The following is a 15,509-nucleotide window of genomic DNA, read 5'->3' on the forward strand; positions in this document are numbered from 1 at the left end:
AAGGGTGAACTTGTCCGGTGGACTTGGATTTTGTGGCCAGTGGATTTGCTGCCAGTGGACTCTGATTGCACAGCTTTGGAAGAGCCCGACGCCAGGGGAGGTGGCTGTTCCTGAAAGAGCCCGTGACTCTGTGGGAAGCCCAGGCTGGAGCAGCTCCGGACCTCATGGGAAGGACTCATGAAGGAGAGGTTCGTGGAGGACTCCCTCCCATAGGAAGGACCCCATGGGGAAGCAGAGAAGGACTGCAAGAAATCCTTCTTCCTGAGGAGGATGGCGCAACAAGAACCACCAGCCTGTGAACTGACTCTAAACCCCATCCCCTGTCCCCCTGTGCTGCTGGGGGGAAGGAGGGAGAGAAACCGGGAACAAAGTGAAAAAGGCCATAGAGAAAGAAGAAGCCAGGCTCTAGATAATCCTTAACAGTCACTCATACTATTAACCTTATCTGTTGAAAGAAGGAAAGACAAGTGTAAGCAGTCTTGTGACCCATACAAACCAAACACCACCTTGATATCTAAATGAAGCCCCAACAGGTGAAGGTATGTAAGAGGCAACTGTACAAGTGCGCAAAAATCAGTTTTGCATTGACCATAGCTGAATTTTAGGCTTCTAGAAGCATGAATTTTGCTGGAACATCTTGGCCATGACAGTTAGAATTATAGTTTAAATTTTCTGAAATTAATATTTGCTGGTAAACACACTGAGAAAATGTAAGTGTGCTGAAGCAGTATTGCCAGTGCATTCACCAAAGTTATTTCCCAGGAGTCCAGAATACCCCATTTTCAACCCATAGAGATATTAACTCAGTCAGTATTAGTTTGCCCTGTAAGATATTTCTGAGCAGAACCGTAACAGGGACAAAACAGGGAAGGTACCTGTTCCAGTTGAGAGGGAAGACTGAGAGGAAAAGAAGTAAGCAGAAGACATTGTCCCAACCCACCATGTTGTACATGACAGGGCTGGCTACAGCAGTTTCTCAATTTATGCTGTAGCAGCCATGACTTTAGTATCTGAACTTTCAGCTTACAGGAAAAAAAGCACAACAGGAGACAGATTATACCACCAAATAGGAAAACCCTAAACACATTTCTCCTTTGAAGGAGCTTGCACTCACACTCTGTTAAAGGCTTTATCTTTTCTTTTGAAAATGGAGATCCTGCAGAGAAAACCCGATGTCATATGCAGATGTGTCACTGTGACCAAATTATTAGTGACTGCAGGAGAGTGCAGGAAGATAGGGTATGATGCATTATTTGTTCAAGCAGTTTCTAGAACAAACAGTATGCCTGATTCATGGGGGATGGCATACAAATTACTAAAGAGGATGTCTGACCTCCAGTCACTTTTACACTTCAGAAGAGCTTAGCACTCAAACCAAGAACTGCTGCACACGGTGCCTGCCTTAATCTGTTGATAGTCTTGGATTGCTGTTTAGATCTTCCCTGATTTAGTGGCTTCTGTCAAGCAATATAAATAAAGGAGATCATGTGGAGATTTCTTCTGCCAGTCATGGAGATGTCACTTGTTCACTGACTAGCTGGCAGGTTTTCATGGCAAGTCTGCTCATTCATTGGAAATTGTTCTTGTTGCCAAAGTGACCAGTAATCCACTTGAAGAATGAAAAATAAGTTACTGAGGTGCCAAGGGACTTTGTCTAGTAATTAGAAATATTTGACAGTGGAAAAATATATTTGTAGTGGTTTTGGTCCATTTTTTTCAGGGAGAGCTGAAATCATAGAAGGCAGACAGAGATCACTAAAACTCTTTTGCACATAGATTAACAAGTAATTCACTTACACATGCTCATGGGAACACAGCTTCTCAGACCAAGTTCCTTCAGCAATAATGTGGTTTATGCTTCTGCTCTTGTGTTTTAATAAAAATCGTGAGATTAAAAATCCTCCCTAGTGACTGCTATCCCAGAGCTGAAATGTAAGAAAAGGGATCATATGCAGTACCTAGAAACCACAGCAAATGCATTTCTAGAAAAAAATAAGAGATCAGTTGTAATGTGACATGGCTTCTCATGGGATATACTAATCCTGCTCAGAAGAATTAACATCCTTGACTCAATTGCTTCTTTGGGACTTGCAAATAATGCACATATAAGTGATACACATTTGCATGGTATCAAATACAGTGTCATTTATGCTTTGAGGTGTTCCATAATGTAAACTCTGATTATGGAGAAAATTCTAACCATATTCTCATAGCATTATACTAAAGCAGCAACTGTTTTACAGGAGAAGCAGTAAACTTTTTGTTTGGTGTTTGTTTAGATGCTCTTGTCCTGGACCATAAGAATAAGTCATGAGCATTGCAGTTAGGTAAAAATTTGTGAGATTACACCAAATCCCTGCTCCTCAGTGGATTTAAGCTTTTATTCTCTCTGCCCTGACTAACCACTTTAGTAATGTAAACCATGCAGGGCTCTGTCCTCTCACTTTAATAGTGGTGGCAATATCCTTGTATCAGTGCCTCTGCTGCTTTTACTTCTTTGAGTAGTGCCTGGCAGGTGAGCAATATCATAATTTCCAACAACAAGAGAAACTGCTCCATGTGAACAAGAGTGGCAGAGTGGGCCCTGAGAAATGGAAGAATATCATTACTGCTTATGGGATTGCTGCTGCTCTGACATCTACACATCTGAGCATTATTATGGGAGGCCGCGTGAAAAACAGATTGAGGGACACACACACAGTGTATTTCATGAGAGTCTGGGAAGAACATGACAGAGGAGATAATCTCATTCTTTAGGGAAGACAGGCTGTTTAAAACAATGTAACATTATCTGCTGTAAGTAACAAGTGGTAACACCCAATTTAACAAGCTTTGCTTACTGTAGAAAGCTTAATTACTCTTCAGAATACTTTCAATATAAAATTTCTCAAGTTGATTTCTTCAGCTGAATGTCAATATCTTATGTACTAGCCATTTTGCTAGAAGCTGCTGTGTAGCAGCCACATTTTTTTCCACTCTGTAAGTGACGCATGATGAACAATTAGTTAACGAGCTGCTGCATTTCGCATCTGTGTAAATAACTTTCATGTAAACATTCATTATGGATGATCAATGTGTCTTCTCTCACTGCTGAAAGGTCAGCAGTTTTGGCTGCATGAGGTTCTTGAGGGTGTTGTGAGAAGGTGGAGATGTAGAGTGGGTTCTGCAGTGACTTGCGTGGATTTAAGCTTGGCTTGCTATGGACTTGCTCTCCCCATCCCTCCAGACATCCTTTCACACCTCCTCCTCCCTTCAGCCACCAGTAAGGCTCTGACCCCTCTTCCACCTCTTAGGACAATGCTGACCCTGGCACCAGTGGTGCATGGACCTGTGGCCACATTGTAACTCACACCACAGACATCACTAGGTATAGAGATGGGCAGGGAAGCACAGTACGGGTAAGGTAACCCACGTAATAAAAATCCAGAGAAATATTAAGAAGTAAGAAGATTCTGGGAGAGATGGTTTGGGCTGGTGGTGCTGCTAGTAAAATGGGTCAGTTACCACTCTGGAGCACTAGAGGATGCTTCTGGGGACATTCTGGGGGACTAAAAAAAGAGGATTTGTGTGGTACCTGAAGCAGACAGCTTGAAGGTGGCACAGAGAAACAGTCTGCACCTGCTACTAAGGGTGGCAAATAGGGCAGAAAACTCTGTGGAAAAACACAGGACATTTCTGAGCCCCTTCTGTTCCATTTTAGCTCAATCCAACATATGCTTTGTAAAGTTTGAAATTGTTTCTGGGCAGAAGTCTTGTGTCTTAGATCTTGTCAACTATATAGCTGACATATATATGATATATATACATATCATATATCATACTATATACATTTTGTGTACATATATATATATATATATTTATATGTGCCTATTCTTTTAGGAATGGAATTCCATCCTCATATCTTGTTTTGGCATGGTATGCAGGATCAGTTTTCCCTTGCAGGGCTGCATACAAGTTTCACAGTAGATGTACTTGTGGTATAGCTGATGGAAAACCAAAAGTAAACTCAATGTATTCATATCCAGTTTGGTCTTCTAAACATACTGCGATCTCACTACTCAACAAACCAAACAAAAGAGTTCATCTTCATTAAAATCCAAGAGATGATACAGGAAATAAGGTATTCATACTTCTGACCACTGATTCTGTACAAGAAGCCAAATCGTTAAGTTTACCAATGGTATCTGGTGCATATTGCATCCAATTACATGCAGCTTCAAGGCAATTAGGATTTAGAATTAGGAGCCCTGCTATGAACTGAGCTGTCCCAGATTCTGTTCCAATGGCTTTTGGGAAAAAATAAAAGAGAAGAGAAAATAATTTTTGGGAGGCAGTTGATGATTTTCAGGACACTAGCTGTGAACAAATAGGTTTTCACTGCAGACAGATACATTACCAATCTTTGTAAAAAAGCCTTAATTGGGTTTTAAACTGTAGTCTGACCACATTAAAAGTCCTGAATTTAGAAGAGGAATGTATAGCATGAACAGTAGTCTGCTATAACAAAAATATTGTGGTTTTGCATAGGTCTTTGTCAGAACTGCTTTCAGTTGGGACTGGAGGATTTTGGGCATTAATCAGCAGTGAAAGTAAGCAAGATAAACAGCCTACTCCTTTGAGCCAGCCCAGCTGTATTACTGAAATAGAGAAGTCTGAAGAGTTAGAGGAGTGTGAGACACTTGGAAAACATTTACCTACTCCTGGGGAGAAAAACAAAAAACAAAAATGAACAAACAAAATAGTGTTTTGGGTCATACTACTGCACTGCTGATATTAGGAAACAAAGTTAGTCCTGTTAGTGCCCCACGTTTGTGGTGAGGATGTCTCACTAGTGGCAAAATGTATTCTGAGGTGTGGGTTCTCAAAACTCTACAGCTCCTTCTTGCCTTCATGCAAGAAGTATATTCCACTCTCTGTATCACCAAAAAGCATCTGGGAAATATCAGAGCCACAGACAACCTGTATGTCAGACAAAGTAAGAGGATGATGGCTTTGGAGCCCAACCTCGCCCTTATCTCACCCTAAAAGCAAACTGTTTTGCTCAACAAACAGGGCTCTGCACTCAAGTACCAGGTGATGCCCACTCAGATGAGACCTGTCAAGTGAAGAAAACCCCCTGTCAGAAGACAACAGCTAGCAGGCAGCTTGCTCCTCAGGTCTGTCATCTGCCCAGCAAAGTTTGCAGTAACTGCAAAATATGTTTCTGAGGGGGTTTCTTCCATTATGCTTGTCACAACTCTGACACATCAGGTAGGGACAAAGAGCAGGACAGACATGATGTATACCTTAAAGCCAAATCGCTGTCCAATTTTCCTCCAGCTACAAAGCACTGGCAACAATCCCAAATTCTCAGCAGATAGATACATACAAAAAACGTCCTCCCACATCCTAAACCCCGACATGTCTGCCATTCTAACAGCAATTACAATGTTAGGTTCAGTTAAAAGAAGGAATCTAGGCCTATGAGGCACAAACAAATGACAAACTGACGAAATTTGGACTTGGATAACATGCCATGCACTCTCTTCGGAAATCAAAACAAAATTAATTTCTATGTCTTCATTACTTCTGACAACAGCCTCACTACGGCTCAATCTGCTGGCTGAAAACCCACTGCTGCCACCCGGTGTTCCTATGTCAGCACTGGCCTGCTCTTATCTGGGCAAGCACCGGACCTTGCACCGCAGGACCAGGAGTTTCACAGTAGTTGGTCACACCTTCTGGCAGCAGAGAGTAGAGGAAAAGGCAGTGTATGTACATATTTACTGTTAGTGTGTATGATCCCGGCATGATCCAAGGCATCATGTTGTGATAGTCTTAAAAAATAGCAGGAAACAACAGGAAATAACTGTGGTTGTTCAGTTCTGTGTTGTTCAGTAGCTGTCGATGAGAAGATATCAGTAGATAGACTATTTTATTTAATTGGGAATCACACATAAATGTATTAAACCACCATTAACGAATGAGGAGCAAGTGACAAACAACAGCATACCCTTTTTCATTTGGGGAGTCCACTTTCTTTCAAGTTTCATTTCATGGATTTTCTTCAGTGGTGCTGCTTTGCTAAGCAAAACCTAATGCATTTGTTACAGCCCAGAGAATGAGCTGCAGGTTGAAAGGTAGATTGAGAAGAAAAGCATACATTCGTTGTGATTTTCCAGGTGATCAGTAATATTCAGCAGCCTAGCTTGACTTGCACTCCAAATTGGTTGTTTTATCCAAGATAATTAAAACTTACATTCTCTGAGTGCAGCAGCTGCTTGTGAATGTCAATGTTTTGGCCAGAAGCCTTTTCTCAAGACAATTCACAATGCAGTATCAGTTAAAATGCTGTCCTGTGGGGAACATGTTGTGATTGAGAGACTTCTGCTCATCAGACCATCCTCATTATTATCAGCTTTGCACTGAGTTATTCTTCTGTGACAGGCTTGGTTTCATTTTGTTCAGAGGAAATCGAGCTACCACATCCTTTCAGAATCACAGAATCACAGAGGTTGGAAGGGACCTCGAGAGAAAATCTAGTCCAACCCCCCTGCCAGAGCAGGATCACCCAGAGCACATCACACAGGAAGGCGTCCAGGTGGGTTTTGAATGTCTCCAGCGAAGGAGACTCCACAACCTCTCTGGGCAGCCTGTTCCAGTGCTCTGTCACTCTCAAAGTAAAGAAGTTTTTTCTGATGTTTACGTGGAACTTCCTGTGTTCCAGTTTGCACCCATTGCCCCTTGTCCTATCACTAGACATCACTGAAAAAAGCCTGGCTCCATCCTCCTGACACTTGCCCTTAACATATTTGTAAACATTGATGAGGTCACCCCTCGGTCTCCTCCAAGCTAATGAGACCCAGCTCCCTCAGCCTTTCCTCATAAGGGAGATGTTCCACTCCCTTAATCATCTTTGTGGCTCTGTGCTGGATTCTTTCAAGCAGTTTCCTGTCCTTCTTGAACTGAGGGGCCCAGAACTGGACACAATATTCCAGATGCGGCCTCACCAATGCAGAATAGAGGGGGAGGAGAACCTCCCTTGACCTACTAACCACACCCTTTCTAATGCACCCCAGGATGCCATTGGCCTTCTTGGCTACAAGGGCACATTGCTGGCTCATAGTCATCCTCCTGTCCACCAGGACCCCCAGGTCCCTTTCTCCTACACTGCTCTGCAGCAGGTCAGCCCCCAACTTGTACTGGTTCTTCTTCCCCATATGCAAGCCTCTTCACTTGCCCTTGTTGAATTTCATCAAGTTTCTCCCTGCACAACTCTCCAGCCTGTCTAAATCTCCCTGAATGGCAGCACAGCCTTCTGGTGTGTCAGCCACTCCTCCCAGTTTAGTGCCATCAGCAAACTTGCTGAGGGCACACTCTGTTCCCTCATCCAGGTCACTGATGAAAATATTGAATAATACTGGTCCCAGTACTGACCCCTGAGGGACTCCACTAGTCACAGGACTCCAACTAGATTTTGTCCCACTGATCACAACTCTCTGACTTCTTCCTTTCAACCAGTTCATGATCCACCTCACTACCTGACCATCAAGAACACACTTCCTCAGTTTATCTACGAGGAGGCTGTGGGAGACAGTGTCAAATGCTTTACTGATAAACCACATCTACAGCTCTACCATCATCTATCCACCTAGTTACTTCCTCCTAGAAGGCTATAAGGTTGGTCAAACATGACTTTCCTTTGGTAAAACCATGTTGACTGCTCTTAATGACCCCCTCATCCTTGATATGCCTAGAGATAGTGCCAAGAACAAGTTGTTCCATCACCTTTTCAGGGATGGAAGTGAGGCTGAAAGGTCTATAGTTACCTGGGTCCTCTTTCTTGCCCTTCTTGTAGACTGGAGTGACATTTGCTTTCCTCCAGTCCTCAGGCTCCTCTCCTGTTGCCCACGACTTACCAAAGATGATGGAGAGTGGCCTAGCAATGACCTCCATCAGTTCCCTCAGCACCCATGGGTGTATTCCATCTGGACCCATCAATTTATGGATGATCAGATTGCTTAACTGATCCCTAACCCAATCCTCATTTACCAAAGTAAACTCCTCCTTCATCCTGACTTCTTCTGGGGCTTCAGGGATCTGGAGCTCCTGGGGAGAGTCTGCAGCAGTAAAGACAGAGGCAAAGAAGGCATCACTACCTCTGCCTTCTTTGTATCCTCTGTCACCAGGGCACCCACCTCATTCAGCAGTGGGCCTATATTGCTTCTAGTGTTATTTTTATCTGCAATGTATTTGAAGAAGCCCTTTCTATTGTCCTTGACCTCATGAGCAAGGTTTATTTCCAAGGAGGCCTTAGCTTTCCTAATTGCCTCCCTACATCCTCTCGAGAAGGAGCTACGTAGGAATGAGAAAATAGGGAGGAGAAATTCAGCTCTGTGGAGCTTACTAGGCCTTATTTGCATGAAATATCAGAGCTGATTGATTCCTAGAACATGGTGCAAGCTGCAACAGAAACCTCCATCAACCTCACAAATGGCACAGATAGTAGATTGTGAAATAAATAATTAAAATACTAGTAGAAAAATAGTTTAGACTGCATAAGATGCCTCCAGTTCCTGGACTCTCCCAGGCTTGCCATGAAGTTATCCAGGACCTCAGCCAAACCAGGACCTGCATCTCAGGTGAGATTTTCTCAGCTTCCACCGAAGTCAGTGAGTCTGCTTCCCTTGCACTGGACCCACTGACTTCTCCATCCTCTGATGGGTCAATTTGGTTCACTAGGATGGCTAAAAGCTACTCACTGCTTTACTGCGTTACCTTCAGCAAGGTGCATGGACTCACAAAAGGGCTAGATGAGGCTTCCAGCTGGCAGAAAGCAAAGGGAGTGTGAAGATGGAAGGCAAGGGGCAAGCACCCCTGCAACAATATTCCAGTCATTCAGTTCTTCACTATCAGGACATTGGTTACAAACAGACGTGTTGGCTAGAATTACTGAGACTGCCCAAAGATGTCTTTATTAAATACCGACAAGACTTTCCTTCTAGGAGGAAAGTTAGAGTAGCATAAGCTGTCAATACAAATTTATGTTTGGCTCTGGCATCTGAGCAGAGATTGACATCCACACCAAAGAACTGGGAATATCTTCACTGATGCTAGTGTGATTGGAGGTGATTATCAGCTGTCACAGTGAGAAGTGTGTTTACTTTTCAAGAGTTGTTTTGACCTTGCCAGCTAAGAAATTACTCAAGGAAGTTAACTACTGATGAAAGCTTACATAGGAACACCCACCCTTCCAGCACATGTATCACAACATGGCATTTCCTGGAAGGGAAAGTTTCAGTACTGATCGAGAAGGAAGGTTATCTTTCTTGCTTCTTCATCTCATGTGTTAGCTGAGCCCAGCACCAAACCTGTTAATTGGAATTCAAACAATGGTCCGTAACTGATTATTCAGAGCTCCCATATGCCCAGGCAGCTCCTGTGAAGAAGTGGCTGAGGCTCATTGTTCCTGCTAAGCTGTCTGTGAAAAGCAAGTCCAGTCTTCCTTTATATTGTCCCTTCCTCCCACAACTCTGAAGTTAACGTTGGAATTGAGGCTCTAGTATTTCTATAGAGAAAGGAGCTTCAAAACAACATGAATGCAGCATGCAGGCAAATGAATAAACATAAGCATGATAGAAAGTAAGAGCACTGAGAATATAAAGATAGGTTTATATGCAAAGAACAGAAAGAAAAGACATTTTTTAAGTGTTAATGTAGAAGGTAGAATATGAGTTAATTTTCATGTAAGAATAAACTCTTATGTTGGAATGCTATTCATAAACATCAAAATGTTTGGCAAAGACATATTTAATGTCAGTTCCACCTTTTGTTTTGCATAGGAGGAAATTGAAACCCAGACTTCTCCGTCTTTCCTGATGCCCAAGTGACTAGTGCTAACAGAGTGTGAATTCTGAATTCTGAGCTCTTGAAAAAATGAAGTAAATCTCCTAGAAAACTCCCTTACTTCAACCAGCTCTGCAAGGGTAAATCCTGGAGTTAACAAGTTCCAGTTGTTTCCCTGTCTCATGTCCTCGTCTTCATTCATTTTGTGAGCCCGTTAGTTATTCTGTTTCCATAGAAGCCTTTACACTTCTGAAATAAAATGAAAAGCTACTACTTCATGCCAAGTTAGCCCTATCAGAGAAGGAAAAATCTACAGTTTATTTAAGATCCCATTATTTAAGTCAAATGTTACAACTGTAGTTTTATTGCATTATGGTGGCTCTCTGTGAGGACGTAACAAGATAATTAGTAATGAAGGAGCAAATAAAGTGTTAGCAGGGTTTGAGCACAAGCAGTAAACTCCTCTTAAATACCCATTAACTATTGCTTCATTGATAATAAATTACAATAGACCATGTAAGAACCACCGGAATATTAAATGATCTTACAAGGGATGCACAAGTAAGAAGTACAAAATGAATTCATACTAGCAAGACACAAAGCCTTTACAATAAAATAAATATTCAGGAAACAATCTGAAATCAGTTTTTACTATATTATCATCATGATCCATAAAAAGACATAAAAATACAAAATGACAAAGAGTGGCATTCTGTGCCAAGCATGGACTTGTCAGATGGAATCAGCAATAATTCAAGAATCCTTCTGTGTACCAGCCAAAACAGAGAATACACCTATTTGGCCAGATACATGCAAACCCCATATCAACTTGAGGAGAAAAAACCCTTTGGACTAAAAGGCACAATCTAATAGACCACCACATTTGCATTACATGAGAAATAATGATCATGACTGGCTGGTCTTGAATATGACAAAACTCTCAGCTTTATCTTGTGAATACCCAGAGTTTTTAAGAATTTTGAGGAGCATATACTCATGTAACATGGCAATTCACCAGTAGAGGCCACCACACGCTTCATAAAACTACCAGACCAGCCTGGTCAATCAGTTCACTCATTTTGAAGTCGGGTGAGAGCTCCGGACTGGGTCCTACCAGGCCCAGGCTGCAGCTCTGATACTCCAGCAGAAGTGCCTGCTTCTTCAGAGACTGATTTTTCCACAAGTATTTTTTCCTTATTTTATCTCCTTTCTCCTACAACCCAGAATTCAAGCCTGTACCAAGTCCAATTCATTCTCGTGACCCTGTCTTTGCTATCAATTCACTTGCATTTGCTACACAGTTACTTGCAAGTTTGCTCTTGTATTCCTCAGCTCACAAAACCACTGCAGTTGCAAAATGGCAAGGCTTGTCTACGTTGCCTTGGTGTTTTCCCTTCAGACAGTGGTGTACAATAACCTTCTGCCTCACTCATCCTAAACACAAGCTGGGGCTTTTAAGGGCCTAGTTTTCCATTTACATTCATCACACAGCCTCCTAAGAGATACTCACAGAGTTTCTGAAACCTAAGTAACACAATTTTAAAACTATAGATGCAAGTTTTAAGTTGTATTTGCACTGCGTTCATCTATACATACCAAGGATTATTTCCACATTTACTTCCATTTGAGATACGTATGCACTTGTAGAAAGACTCTTGTTTCAAGGTTTACACTGATAATAAATAAAAAAAGCTTTAAAGGAAAGGAAATGTAATTTTTAGGACCAATATGGCTAAGATATTTTAAATTTTCACTCCAAGTTGAAATCCATGCATTGAACTGCAGTCTAGCAGCCAGTTAACAAACAGAAGAAAAAGAAGGATTTCTTTTGCTGTCTCTTAAATCCGTCTTTACTAGGCCATTTTCTAGATCCAGGGCATATCTGGGATTTTTTACTGACAAATACTGCATCACTAGCATACACAGCTGTCTCTCCTGAGTGTAAAATGTAAAAATGCAGACATGTCCAAAACATCAGCAGACACAGCAGACAGTGAGACAGGGCCTATGATTCATTAAAAGATGCTGTCAGAACTCCAATAGCTTTGAAAGACTTTCTGTAATCTATTAAAATGCTCCTTCAGAAGGAAGGTGTAAGTATCCTGTTATTTGAAATACACAAGATATAAAAAGATATGCAAGCAGTATTATAAAGAACCAATTATGTGTTTGATACTGAAATGCCAGACAGGTCGAGTACTGAGTGGGAAAAGGATTAACAATGAGTCACAAAGATGGTAGGCAGTTCATTAATGCTGTTTCTGAACAGAATTATTCTGGAGATGAAGCTAAAACCACTTTATAATGTACATCCCCAAAGTGAAATGAGGAAAATGCATCAGGTATTAGACTTTCTGAGCCAATGTACAAAACATGAGGAATGTCTTGTCTTTTCAATAGGCAAAGAGCAGCATTATGTAGTCTTGTTCAGAATGTCATTTCAGTTATGCTTTGAGAGTAATACAAAACAGGAAGAATAAATAAGAATTTTTAAGGCTTATTTTGATTTTGCTGTAATGCTTGTAACTCACAGGGTTTCCATGTAGAATGAATCACACATACCTACAGTAAAAGTCTGAATGGGCCTGAAGTCTAAAAGCAAATAGAGAGTGTGTGTATACATATATGTGGGGGTTTTTAACTTGTTCTGTTCAGTATCTCTGCTCTCAGAAAAGGGAAAGGACTGAGAGACTTCTGTTGCTGAAAAAAATCTGTAAACATTCTTTTACAATTTTTGAGGGTTAGCTCTGCAAAATAGTGATAGCTGTGCTTAAAGAATCTGCACCTAAATTTCAGATGTGATTATGCTTCATTCTTAGCTTGAATATAGATGTAAATGGATACAACTTGTATTCAAGAACCAAAATAACATATATAAGTACAAGGAACTTCTATGAATGCAAAATATGGGATTAACCAAGTCTAGTTTGTTAGGTCCAATACTCTCCTGACACAGAAAATGCCAACATATGTTTCTTTTAAAGCTAGGAAAAACTATTTTCAGAACAATGCTATATTTATTTATTTGTTTGTTTATTTATTTCACCCCTGTTCTTAATGGAAAGTCATACCAGACCTCATTTCTCTAACTAGAAGGCACTTGATTCTAATTTCTGGTCTGAATTCTATCTTTGGGAAACTGCCAGTATTCTCTGGTAGCTTAAATAACTTTTCTTTCTTTTCAGAGTTTATGTCTCTGGTGCATGAATAGTGATACTCCTTCACAGCATTGGCTATATCTGTCATGGTCCCCTTGCAAAACAGGGTCTTGTAAAAGACTGTCTAGACCTTAAATCATGGTGGTAGCTCTTCTCTGAATGCATTCCATTTTTCACACTTTATGTAGGCAACCACTACTGTGTACAACTTTTCAGATGAAGTGTGTCAGTGTCTTGCACAAGAGCATCATGTTTTGTATTCTCTCTGCCAGAAATAATGTGCCAAATGCATACACTACATGCATGTTTTCTTCACAGTGGTACCTCACTCTAGTAGATTCTAATCTGCCATCTCTAACTGATAAATCTTTGAGCTTAGATGCTGTTGTAACAATTAGTGGTGCATTGCTTACTTTTATCTATGATCTCATTTCTCTTACATTAGCTCTCAAGGTCTTTTGCTTCTATGCATGCGATTCTGGTCATTGTCGTTCCCCATTCCCCCACCCTGGTGCTGCTTCTGCCAAAGTCTCCCCGCATTGTGTCATCCACAGGTTACTCATTGCCAGTACATTTACCTTTTCCTGCTTTGAGCTACTAAAATCTAGCTTTGAGGTAGACCACAAATAACTTCTCTGTGATAATTTCCCTTTCAGAGTGTCTACCAGTGTAACTGTAGAAGTTTAAAAGCTATCACACATTTAGTCACCATTATGGCTGTTACTGTATAGACAGTGTGTCACCATGTCAATATCAGGATGAACAGATCTGGATAACCACTTAAAGAAAAAAAAAATAATAAAACTGAGGAACTTCTAAATTGCTGGCAATTATATCAGATTGAAAGAATATATATTCATTTAAACCCTTTTTTCTTCTCAGCACTTCATTTAGCCTTAAACTTTCATTTGGCTTAGAAAAATCCAAAACAAGACAAGGTATTTGATACTTCATACCTAGAATAAAACAACATAGCAGAAAAAACCCTGCATTCTGCTGAAATTAAATTATAATATATGAGGGACAGAAGTTCAGGGGATTTGGGAAGGAGAGAAATACAAATAAACATGCTGTGTATCTCAGCAAAGCCAACAGTACATGTTTATAAATCATTAGCAGGGTCTACAACATCCCTGGTCTCCTATCACTTGAGTTTAAAGGCCATTTTAATTCAGCTCCATGAAACCTAGGGAGATAACAGATTATGAAAGAGGTAAAAATACAGTGCTATAAATGTTCATGCATGTTGCTGAACTGTAAAAAATGCATCTAATATGAGGTGCTACTGCTGATCTGTGCTGTTGTTGGACCCAACTATGAGTGATGCTTATGAAAATAGAGCAGCAGAAAGGGAGGCCAGAGAGGTCCAGCAAGCCAGCTGCAGTGCCGAATGGTTTTACCTCCTGCCTGCTGGAGTTGTCTATTTAATTTCCAGTCTAAGAAACTCAGTTCATAGAATCACAGAATATGGAGAGCTGGAGGGGATCCATCAGGATGACTGAATCCCACTCCTGTCCCTGTGTAGGGCACCCCAAGAATCACACCATGTGCCTGAGAGAATCATCCAAATATTTCTTGAACTCAGGCAGGCTTGGTGCTGTGACCACTTCCCTGAGGAGCTGGTTCCAGTGCTGACAGAGGCAAAGAATTAGTTAAATACCTCTGCTTTGTCTATATCCCTGTTGATGAGGTGACCATCCTCATCCTGTAAAGGGCCAATGTTTCTACACTGCCTTTTGCCATTAATGTATTTGAAAGAAGTCTTTTTATTGTTCCCCACAGTTCTGACCAGTTTCAGCTCCAGTTGAGCTGTGGCTGCTCAGATTTTCTCCCTACAGTGGTTAGCAGTGTCTCTGTATTCTTCCAGTGTCAGCTGACCTAGCTGCCACTGGGCATACACCTTGCATTTTTGCCCAATCTGCAAGAGTAGATCTCTCTTCAGCCAAGCTGGTCTTCCGTCTTGTCTAATTGATTTCTAAAATTTTGGGATTGCTTGTTCCTGTTCCCTTAGGAGGTAATGTTTAAAGAGTGACCAGCACTCATGAACCCCAGCTCCTGCAAAAATATTTTCCCAGGGGATTTGACTCAAAAACTCCCTGAACATCCTGAAGTCTTCTCTCCTCATGTCCAGTGTTGAAGTTTTGCTGGCAGTTTTCCTCTTGTCAACAGAGATTTTGAATTCAATCACTTCCCAGTCACTGTGGTCAAGACAGCTGCTTTATGACTGGTTCCATAAAGCTGTCATCCAGGTGGCTTAGAAATCTTCTGACCTGGGTTGTACTAGCTTTGTGTTGCTTCCAGTTGATTTCAGGCAAGTTTAAGTCCCCCATAAGGACAAGGGCGGTTGACTTGGAAGCATCCCTTAGTTCCTCAAAGAATAGGTCATCAGCATCCTCATCCTGGCCAGGAGGTCTATAGTAAATTCTCACAATGACATTCGCATTATTTGTTTGTCCCTTGATTCTTACCCAAAGACTCTCAACTGTGCCATTGCCAAAAGTGAGCTCCATACACTTCAGCCCTGCC

The sequence above is a fragment of the Apus apus genome, chromosome 2 (assembly GCF_020740795.1).
Source record: "Apus apus isolate bApuApu2 chromosome 2, bApuApu2.pri.cur, whole genome shotgun sequence".
Taxonomy (NCBI): domain Eukaryota; kingdom Metazoa; phylum Chordata; class Aves; order Apodiformes; family Apodidae; genus Apus; species Apus apus.